At 38.1% G+C, this 10,769-nt stretch overlaps 1 non-coding gene across 1 annotated transcript; it reads right to left on the bottom strand.

The window, feature by feature from the left end:
* Positions 1–326: 326 nt before the first annotated feature.
* Positions 327–441, bottom strand: LOC136752133 (U5 spliceosomal RNA). The gene has a single exon (XR_010817296.1). It is a non-coding gene; the product is annotated as a U5 spliceosomal RNA (small nuclear RNA).
* Between the last annotated feature and the right edge of the window lie 10,328 nt (positions 442–10,769).

Genomic DNA, 10,769 nt, shown 5'->3' on the forward strand with positions numbered 1-10,769 from the left:
ACACACACACACTCTCTCTATCTCTCTCTCACACACACACACACACACACACAGCCAGCAAGACACACAGAGCCAGCCATCTCAGCGATGACATCACGAACCTCTCTCTGAGCTGACTGCTATGACATCACAGAGCACGTGCATTCCGTTGCTTGCCGTCTGTCAACCACTCAGTCACTGCCAGCCAGACTGCCTGGCTGGCTGGATGGGGGGGCTGTTTGCTGCTGCTGCGTACCTTAGCAAGCTTATTTGCTTGACCGGCCTTCCTCCTCCTCCGCCCACATGCCCACCTATGCCCGATCTGCTGTTCACCTGGATCACAGCTCCGCCCCAACAAGGCAGAGCCTCCCAAGAATGGTACAAACTCATCCACGTTCCCCTCCATGGAAAGCTTTAGCAAAAGGCAAAAGCGTTATAAGTCATGAAGAGGAACCTGAGTCCAAGTCGCTTCCGACCAGCCATACATATTTGTGTGTATTAAAGATTTTGTTTTTCTGTACTTTATTACATCTTATTGTGATTTATAATTATATTGTTTATTTTCCATATATATGTATGTAAGTATGTATGTATGTTTGCATGTCCAATTGCGTTGACAATACAAATGCACTAAATTGAGAGACAGAGAGAGAGAGAGAGAGAGAGAGAGAGAGAGAGAGAGAGTACTAGGGCACATCTGTAACATAAACTAGGGAACATTCATAACATACAGGGAACATTTGTAAAACGAATTAGGGAACCTTTGTGACATACTAAAAGGACATACTGGTAAGATGTTGGGCACATTTGAAACAACAAAAATGGCATTTGGTTATTTATTAGGGACATTTATACCAGTCTGAGCAAATATCTGTGCATATTCCAATGTTTGTTGCAGGACTTACAGATTGAGTGAGGGGGTCAATATGTTTGATTCAGAACTAACCACTGCTTCCTCAATTTTGTTTTAAACATAATTTAAAAAAAGTGGGCTATGCATTGGTCTGGAAAAAAGGAGCATTGGTCCCTAAGGCATTTCTTTTAGTTTTTTGACACACTTCCTAAAACCCATTATCTGTAAAATATGTTATCAACTTGCATTAATATATCATCCAAACTACAATCATACTAATCATGAAGATGTTCATATTATTATATTCTAAGGGTTCTAGTCTATTGTGTATTGTATTTATTATCAGGCCCTTCTCTTATGTTTACAGTTGTTATTATTATTATTCCATACAATACAGGGATTAAATTAAGTATTTTAACCACAAAGTATTGGCTACAGTTATGATGCCTACTTCAGTGTTCATATGCATACAGTTTCTGAGGTCTGGACCACTGCACAGTAGTCCCTGGAGTTGTAGTCCAGACCACTGCAAAATTCGTGCTGAAGTGATCTGGATCACCACGCATCACCACTGCAAACTTGGATTTCAATGTTTTTGTATTTAACATCACAATCAAACTCATTCCGCGTCTACACACAGCACAGATACATTGTAAAATCCAAACAAAAAACTCGAAATCACATGTAGACAACCAAAAACGAATATACAAGTATACGAATATGCTAAGATCAGCCTTTTATTTGTATTTATTTTTATTGATGCATTAAAGGATTTACACCGATTTGCTATTTCAGACACTTTTACTGTATTGACTAAAATTGATGAGAATAATTAACATGAATTAACTTACTGTTGAAGATGTAACCCTTACCCAGTGGCTAACTCTAACTCTATGTTACAAATTTTCCCTAAACACTTATTTTGCAAGATCAATAAAGAACCTTTTGGAATTTTAAACTTTTAAAGATATACATAGGTAATACCAATGTGCTTTAACAATGCCGAAAATAATAATGCGTTTATCTTTAATAGTGAAGATATTGTATAGAATAATGTATATACAGTATATATATATATATATATATTCCCAAATAATCTATATGTAACAATGTCCCATTCTTAAACTTGACCTTTTTATTGCCATATTTTGGAACGTCTGTAAACATTTGGCACATCTCACCGGCTTTGTTTTTAAATGGAGTTAGTATTGTGTACTTGATTATAGCACAGGGATCTGGTGTAATGTGAGTCTACAAGGCTGTTTGTTGTTGTCTTTCCACCTCTATACAAACAAAACATGTATTTAGTTATTTCACCTACAGGTGGTCCATTTATAGCGTCAAACACCTTGATTACATATTTCAAAGACCATGTTTATATTGAGGTATTCATGGAGGGGTCTAGCTTAGACTCTTTTATACCTTTGAACCTATAAACAGGTTCTGAAAACGAATAACCCCGTACAATGTATTCCGATGCTTTCCGGATATTAACCCAGCGCATCGTCCGCGCAAAAACATTGTTATTCTTTAACATTAATAAATACACCCTATTTCACAGGATAAGACCATGAACATGTTTATTAACCAAACAAAACGTGTCATTTGCATTTTATGTCGGGGGATGAGGCTTCGGGGGATCCGCAGGTGTATTAAAGTCCGGAGCGTCAACACATTTGTTTCTTTTACCTTACCTTGAAAACCTTTTCAGCCGACTAATGTCATAAAGACGGAAAGTCTTTGTAAACAGTTATTTCTGATGTGTTTGAGGTATTTGGTCTAGTTATTTGAAATTACATACTAATCTAAAGCAGATTCCCCCTGAGTATTTGTTATAGGCTCCCTGTTTGTATTCAGCATTGTGATTTATGATAATGCATTTGATTAAGGTTGAATAAATCCAAAACAATAAAATAAAATAAAATCTTGATCTTTGTTAAAATGAACCTTTGTCTTTAGACTGTATTTTACTGATAAGTCAAATCCCGCTTAAAAATAGCTTGTACATCGGGCCCAAAAGCCAAATATGTCCACCAGTATAAAAACTGTGTTCATGTGATTTAAAATATGTGTGCTGAATAAAACAACAAATCAATAAGATTTTATTAAACATGCTGTTAAAAGGCAATACACATGGCACCATACTTCTTGACAGACCAGAAAAACTGATGTGGTTGAGGTTGTACTTTTCATTTCAGGGGTAATGCAGACAGATGACGGCGTACGAGAGTCAGTGTCCTGTGCTGTGGGACATGTGACGGTGGTTCAACCCCCTTAAAGCCTGAGAAATCCTGTCCCCCAATTTGTGTAACGCTCCAGACGATCACTAGTGTTGTATTTTGAATAATGTTCAACCAGGTTTAATAGCCCTGCCCGTTCATTAACTGTGTTGCCGTGAATTCACAGTAAATATTAAGATGCTTCTTATTCTTACAATTACTAATCTGTTAAATCTCAATCATTTAATTTTAAAACCCTCTTAGATGCAATCTTTACACTTTCAAGTTAGTGTATTTTTATTGTCACTATTTGGAAAGTTTAATTTGTCTTTAATGCGCTCACAGACAGGTGGTGGTGGGTAGTCAGTTTAGTTATTATTGAAGTTATTTGTAATACAAATCAATACAAATGTAAAGTGAAATTAATCTTTTAAAGCATAAACATTTCATTTTATTTTCCTTTAGTTTACTGATCCTGTCTGGAAATGATAATACCTTAGTAAGGAAAAATAAAAACATCAAGACCTTGCAGTTCTCATGTGTTTCTGTACAGCCTTAACAGTGTCAATGCTGAGAATTCATACAACTATCTAACTAACTAGACAGACACCCTGCATTGGTGCCGCTGTAATGTGACATTGTGCTGTCCTGTCTGCTCTGGAGGATCTGTGTCAGGGGGTTCAGATCAGAGAGGGGCTGTGAATGTACGGGCTGCATTCCTCGCAGCTTTTCAGGCGGCTCTCCTCAGAGGCCGGAGCTTTTTTTATTTTCTTATCTGGACTCTCCTCCCCCACTGATTTCTCCCCAGCGCGGTCAGATCAGCCCTTTTTAGCAAAACATTGGATGACTCAGAGTGTACAGGAGTCAAGGAGGTCATTAAAACAATACTTCTTTAATTTGTATATAGGGACACATCGAACAGGTTGATGTGCATAACTTTGGACTTTTTGACTACTTTACTTATTTTGAACGTTATTTGGGGTACGGGTTGTACAGTAAAGCGAAATCAGATTTAGCAGGGAGAGACACAAGGCGGTAACAACATGTTTTTGTACAAAATAAGAATCAGAGAGGTATCTATTTTATTAAATTCTTCTTTAATGTTAATAACATACACAAGGTGGGAAGGAAGGAAATGATGCTACATCAGCTCAATGTATAGAATATTCATCTGAATTGTGCTGGTCCTGTTTCTGCTCACGTTTCAAAGATAATCAGTGAACTATTGGCCGGGTGACTGAGAATCTGCGATGCCGTTTTTAACCCTAGATGCTTAAGCTATACGCTGTTAGGTCATAGCTGTTGATTTGACAGATCTGTTCAGGGTGATGTTGTGTCTGTCTGTTAGTCTGTCACAATGTGTAAACATAAAAAAACAGCTTTATGTTATCACCAGACTACATACACTTAAAAGGAATGCCAAATGGCTAAACTTGGCTCTTGAAAGAGAGCAGGGCATTAAGGCTTCTGGATATGCCTGAGCTCAGACCCCACCCCAACCCATACAGAGCCGCTTAAACTCCTCTTGAGGAGACCTTTCTGTAATAAAAATAATAAAATTGATATATGCAATAAGCCCACAAAGTATTTTGAATATAAAGTATTGACTATTTCTGTTTGCTATGTGTGCTTTGTAACAACCGAAATTGACTTTGATATAGAAAATACATTTTATATTGCACTGATGTTGTAAGTTGCCCTGGATAAGGGCGTCTCCCGATAAATAATAATAATGATATTAATGATACTAATATTAATGATAATAATAATAATAATAATAATAATAATAATAATAATAATAATAATAATAATAATAATAATAATAATTAAGCATTTCCCAAATATCAACATTTGTAGCGAAATAGTAAATTCTATCACATCAGTATGTCAAGTATTTCAGTACACTGTGCATGTTTCAACACAATTGTACATTACTTAGATACAGACAATGAGTCTCATAAAGCAGTTTCCAAAACTAGTGAAATACATCTGGTGTCTCACATATCTGTACAATATCACTTAATTGCAAAAATGTTTAAAACCATAAAAAGGAAGACTTAAAGTCAGACACCCAGAATATCATTGAGAGATGTTACTGAATGACGTTACTCAGACAGGGTAGAAGTGCCTGACCGCTGGCTTTGTACAGGCTTTCTGGTGATAAATTCTCAGTCATTAGGGGGTCTGTTTTGTGTTGTTGCCGCTCCTGCAAACCCCCACCGCGGTGCTGAGAGCAGGACGTGCTGCTTGTGAAGCCCCTCCACTGCAGTGTGATCCTGTCAGGGCATCAGTGGAGTGACTGTGTAAACTGTTTTGGTGAAGCAAATTCTTAATAAATCGTTCAAATATTTAACAGTGTCGGTTTGGTTTTTATAACACACCCTGTTATTATGCTTATGTATGTATGTATGTATTTATTTATTTATCGTTTTTCTCTATTTCTAGCCCATCTCTCTTTTTCTGTGCCTGATTGTTTTGTGTTAACCCTATCTCACTACAGACCTGCTGGATTCACGCATGATCCGGTGTGACTCTAGTGTGACTGTGTCTCCCTGCGCTTGTCTCTCGCTGTCGTCTCAGGTTGCTGCTCCCTCCGGCCTCTGTCTGTATTGTGTTTATGTGCTGCTGGGTCGGTCTCACTCCCTGAGATGCTGAGCCTGGAGATTATTTTTCTAGAAAAAGTATAAATCTACTGTTTTAATAGACACATACTTAATGGATGATACATATTTAATATGTCTAAAGTTACTTTAGTGTTTTTTAATTCATTTTTTTCTTAACATCATAGGGTGCATTCTTTATTTCTGTAAGAAAGTTACTAATATAAGGCTTTTGTTTGACCGTGGAGAGTTATCTAACTAGCAAAGATCTGTGCTCAGTTAAATGTCGGTTATATACTGTTACGGTTATGTACTTCTTAAGTTAAATAAGTGTGGTTTAGTTTAATTTACTTACTATTGTTATTAAATTGTGTTTTCGTTCTTTATGTCTGTACATAAGTTACTAGTTAGTTGTACTGAAGTCTGTTCAAATGTCTTACTGTCAATACAACCAAGACCATTAAGGTCTTCAGACCGCACCCCCAAGCTATTGTAATGTGCAAATTATATAAATATACATACACACGTAGGTTTTTACTTAAATCATATTGTGTATTTACTTAATCTTATTGCATGAATGGCTTACATTAGATATTTATTTAAAATAATTTGATGTTTTGTTACTAATATTACTACAAATGCTGCTTTTATTGAGTTTTATTGAAATTTCTCAGTTTCTACATATATATTCTATGATTCTTCAAAGGATTTCTTAAGTTAACTTAGTAACGTTACATTGCATTTACATCATCGGGTGTTGTGAATACACACACACACACACACACACCTTTAAAACTTCATAATTGTATTTATTCAATCTTTACATTGTATCTGTCCTTTAAATAATAAGTTTGATATATGCTGGAAAATATTGGTCTTGGATAGGTGTAGTATTTACTGAAATTATACTGACTACTGAAAGTTTTAATTTACATTTTCTGTATTACATTTCTTTCCATTTTGCTCATATTCAGGATTTTCTAAAGTTCAGTCCATCTTGTGTCTCTCCAGCTGCCCACAGCCCCAGCGCTTCTACAGATCGCTATCTCTCAACACATTCCCTTGTCCGGGGCCCGGGGGGCCCATCACCTCCAATGTCAACAGAGCCACTTCTTAAATTGAAAACAGACCCACCTGTCACCAGTGCCCTGTTAGCTCCGCCCCCAAATATTGAAATTCTTCAGACCAAACTCTAACCTGATAGGCTATTCCTTCAGTGCCCTGTCAACTCCGCCCCCAAATATACTGATTCTTCACTGATCCGAGGTTACTAAAGACGTAGACATCTCCTCACCACCCCCACTAGCTCAAAAAGCTCCAGACCGACAGGACCCTTGTCCATTTGAAAGAGGTAACTGCTTTGGCCCTGTTGCCTCGCGGATCTCGCTTAAGTAGAAGTATCTATGTTACTAAAGAATCGTGAGGGCTTTAATAGAGCTCTTTTGGAGCTTCACTCGAAAAATAGCTATTCTACTAAATAAACCGGGGGGACTTTAATACAACTCTTTTGGAGCTTCATTAGCGTAGGGAAAATATCTATGTTTTCTAAAGAATCTGAAGGGTATACATAGCGCTCTTTTGGAGCTTCACACGTATATAGAAAAATAGCTATTTTACTAAAGAATCAGTCTGGCTTAAAGACACATCTTTTGGAGAGTTGAAGAGCCCCACCACCCTGCACATTCCTTCGGAATCCATCAATATGGTAATTATTCTGTGACACGGTACAAACACCCCCACCCCCTAGGACCCTAGGAAGCCCCCCCCCCCCCCTTCCCGAGTTCAACTCAAGTTCAAGGTCAAAAGGTAAAATCACCCTAAACCCCCCCCCCCCCCTTAGGAGGGCCCCCCCACCCCCCCTAGGAAGGGCCCCCCCCACCCCCCCTAGGAAGCGGCCCCCCGAGTTCAACTCAAGTTCAAGTCAAAGGTCAAATCCCCCGCAGCCCCCCTTCCGAAAAAGTGCCCTATATTACTACTCACACATCAACATGTACTGCATATTCTTGCGTTCCTTTGGTCCATTTTATATTGCAACATTAGAATTGCCTGCTGCACATCATGTTTCAAAATGAGTCAACTGCGGAACTTACAAGATTACCTTGTGAGCGTTTCCAAAGAACATTTATGCTTACAACATCAGTTAGGTATGCACAAACAAAATAAAGGTAAAAGAATCATTTTAAATTAACATTACTTCAACATCTTGTATAGCCATAGAGTCATATATCAAATAAAATCAATGATGGATATTATTACTATAATATTCATAAAATATTTTATAGGCCGGGACCTGATCAAAACATTGATGACCTGCCATTCACACTTCACAAAACGGAATGTTATCGCTTCTGTTTTTCTGAGTAGGACAGGTTAAAAACGTATGAAAACAACAAAAAGCGATAACATTTTGTTTTGTAAAGTGTGACGGCAGGTTGTCAAAGTGTTGATCCGGTCCCGGCCATAGTGTCTTTGTTTGTATAATATGATCTTTATAAGGCTGTGCCGAGAGCCAATAAACTCATTTAACACATACTTTATACCCAAGGTTACAATATGTTATAGCTTTGTATTCAGCATTTGTAAGCAGTATTTCAATGGTTTATAAGACTATTTATTGAGTGATAATAAACTTAGTTATACATTCCTTTATAAATGCAGTTGTTGGTGGTTTATAAATAGCGTATAAGCCATTTATAAATGCATATTCATGTGACCCTATTATAATTTTGTTTAACAATTTTTGTGTTATATCTTTGGAATTGGTGTCTGTGTTCAAATATTACAGAAATTTAGTTCTACAACATTCTAGGATTCTTGATAAGGTGATACTTAAATTCACTTCTTTAACTGAAATGTATAAGTGTACCTTACGCTACACTACATATAAACATAATTAATGTGTATATAATTTTTTATTATCAGGTTAACAGGTTTACATATATGAGAATTTCAAATGTCATTAAGCTTAAACACACACACAAGCACTATTCTATCTTTCTATAGCATCTATAGCATTATTCATACACTGTTCTAACATTGTTTATTTCTGTTCATGACTGATTTAGCAATTATGACAGATCATAAAATCATACATTCGGTTACACATCTGACAATTTACATGAAGCTTAAACAAATACATAGGTCTCATTCTCCTGTTATAACTTTTAACAAACTGCATTACCATGTTGTCATTACTAATTAAATCTCCAGAATACAAATCCAATATCTGATTATAAGCTAAACCTTTACAACGCTGTTGTAAAAAATACACACAATGGTTTCCACATGTTGTGGACAAAGCACCTTGCAACTGGTTACTGTTATACATGGTTAACAAGGCATTTGTGTTTAAAAAATGCATGATTGATTTAGGGAAAAAAGGAGCATTGGGTGGGAATCCGTAAGAATCAAAGAATTCAGCCTTCCCAACTCCTCCTAGATAGAAAGTGAGCCAGTGCTCTCCGGGTAAGTCGTGTGGATGTGTGTTGATGATGAAACAGACCGACCTCCTATTGTGGACTCCTGATTGTTTGGGGAGCTTATCAGATGGAAAGACACCCTGAAAATAGTCTCTTGTGTAACTGTCCTTAGTCATGATGGCCCCAATCTGTTGCGTTTTCATGACCAGTTTAGTGAAAGCCACAAGGCAATCGCTTTTCAGCTGTAGTCGTAAAGGACTTGGCGTCTCATGTTAATTTGAAAATGAATTTCAGCTCTCAGGTTCCCTGTTTTTATGAGTGAGTAGTGCCCGGTGCACTCTTGATCCGGGCTGAGGTTGAATGCAAACAGTATGTAACCTCTAGCAACCTCCTTATGGTCCACTACCAGAGGCTTGTCTTTTAGATGCTTTCCGACTGTTTCCACCAGGTTAACGTACTCCCATACACAGTTATCATTTCTGAAATCTGGTTGTAGTGGTTTAGAGGATCTGCTCCCCATCTGCATACAGGGCCAGGAAATTAATATCACAATGTTTAAAGTTGAAGGGGTTTTGTGTAACGTCACCACTGAAAGTGGCATTGTCCACTAAACCAATTAGTATTATTTTAGGCAATTGGCCCAGAAACAAATTGTCCTGGTTGCACACCTGGCTTCCTCTAGCCAGACTGAACACCTTAATCTGAATCCTATCTACAGGGTATTTTGAATTAGCCACCTGCAGTGCATCAGCATGACCCAGTCAGTGGGGGCCACCTGGACCCTCTTCACAAACAGAGCTGCTGAGAGAGAGTTTAAAATCTTCAGCGTTGCTCATGAGACAGAACGCTTCTCTGTTATTGGTGAGTTTAATTTTTATATCAACTCTGTTCAGTATTAATTTGTCTTGAAAAAACAGGTCTGCATGAATACACCCCAACAATTCCAATTTTGGGCTTCCTGCTGTATAGGCAGCTCTATTTTTGAAACCCAGGTTAGCCCCGTTCAGCGCGGTTACTTCATGCTGGCCGGCTGTGTCCTTGACAAAAAGGCCTGCAGAGTATTTTGTGTTCATGGTGCTTTCACTGTAGCTGAGAATGGATTCTATAATAGCTCTGTACAGATAACAGTTGTTGCTCTGGCTAATAAGTCTGTCACCGATTGTGATGTCAACCTGGCTGAAAAGGAAGGCCATGGGGTAATTTACCAGGCCCACCCGATCATCTTGGGCCAGATCGGTGCCATCGTGCTTAGTTATTTTACAAGTCAGGTAGATGATGGTGTTGTTCAGGTCTAGATAGTCATCACCATTTCCAGTGATGTAGAATTCCAGTGGGGCGTTGTCAGAGAGCGCTGTGAGGGACGGCACCTCCACATAGAAACTCTTTTCAATGCTGGTCTGTGTGGGGGCAAGCTGAAGAAGTTCAAGTTCAGATTTGGTACACTCCACAGAACTGCAGTGAACAAAAGCCATGCTTAAAATATATCCTTGCAATGTTGTTGCCGCGCGCTCCTTTTCTTACCGGCTCCGTTTCTTTTATGATTGTGTTTCTTCCAAACAGCCCTTCTTTTAGCAGGTGCCGGGTGTCTTGTGAGCCCCAGTGGTGTCGTTCTTTTCCTTTTAAAGCCTCTCCTTATATACATTAGTCCTGAACCCTCCTGTTTCAGAGCATTTATTCTACTGGGCACCGCACTTGTAAC

This window comes from Amia ocellicauda, chromosome 6, assembly GCF_036373705.1.
Source record: "Amia ocellicauda isolate fAmiCal2 chromosome 6, fAmiCal2.hap1, whole genome shotgun sequence".
NCBI classification, from domain to species: Eukaryota; Metazoa; Chordata; class Actinopteri; order Amiiformes; family Amiidae; genus Amia; species Amia ocellicauda.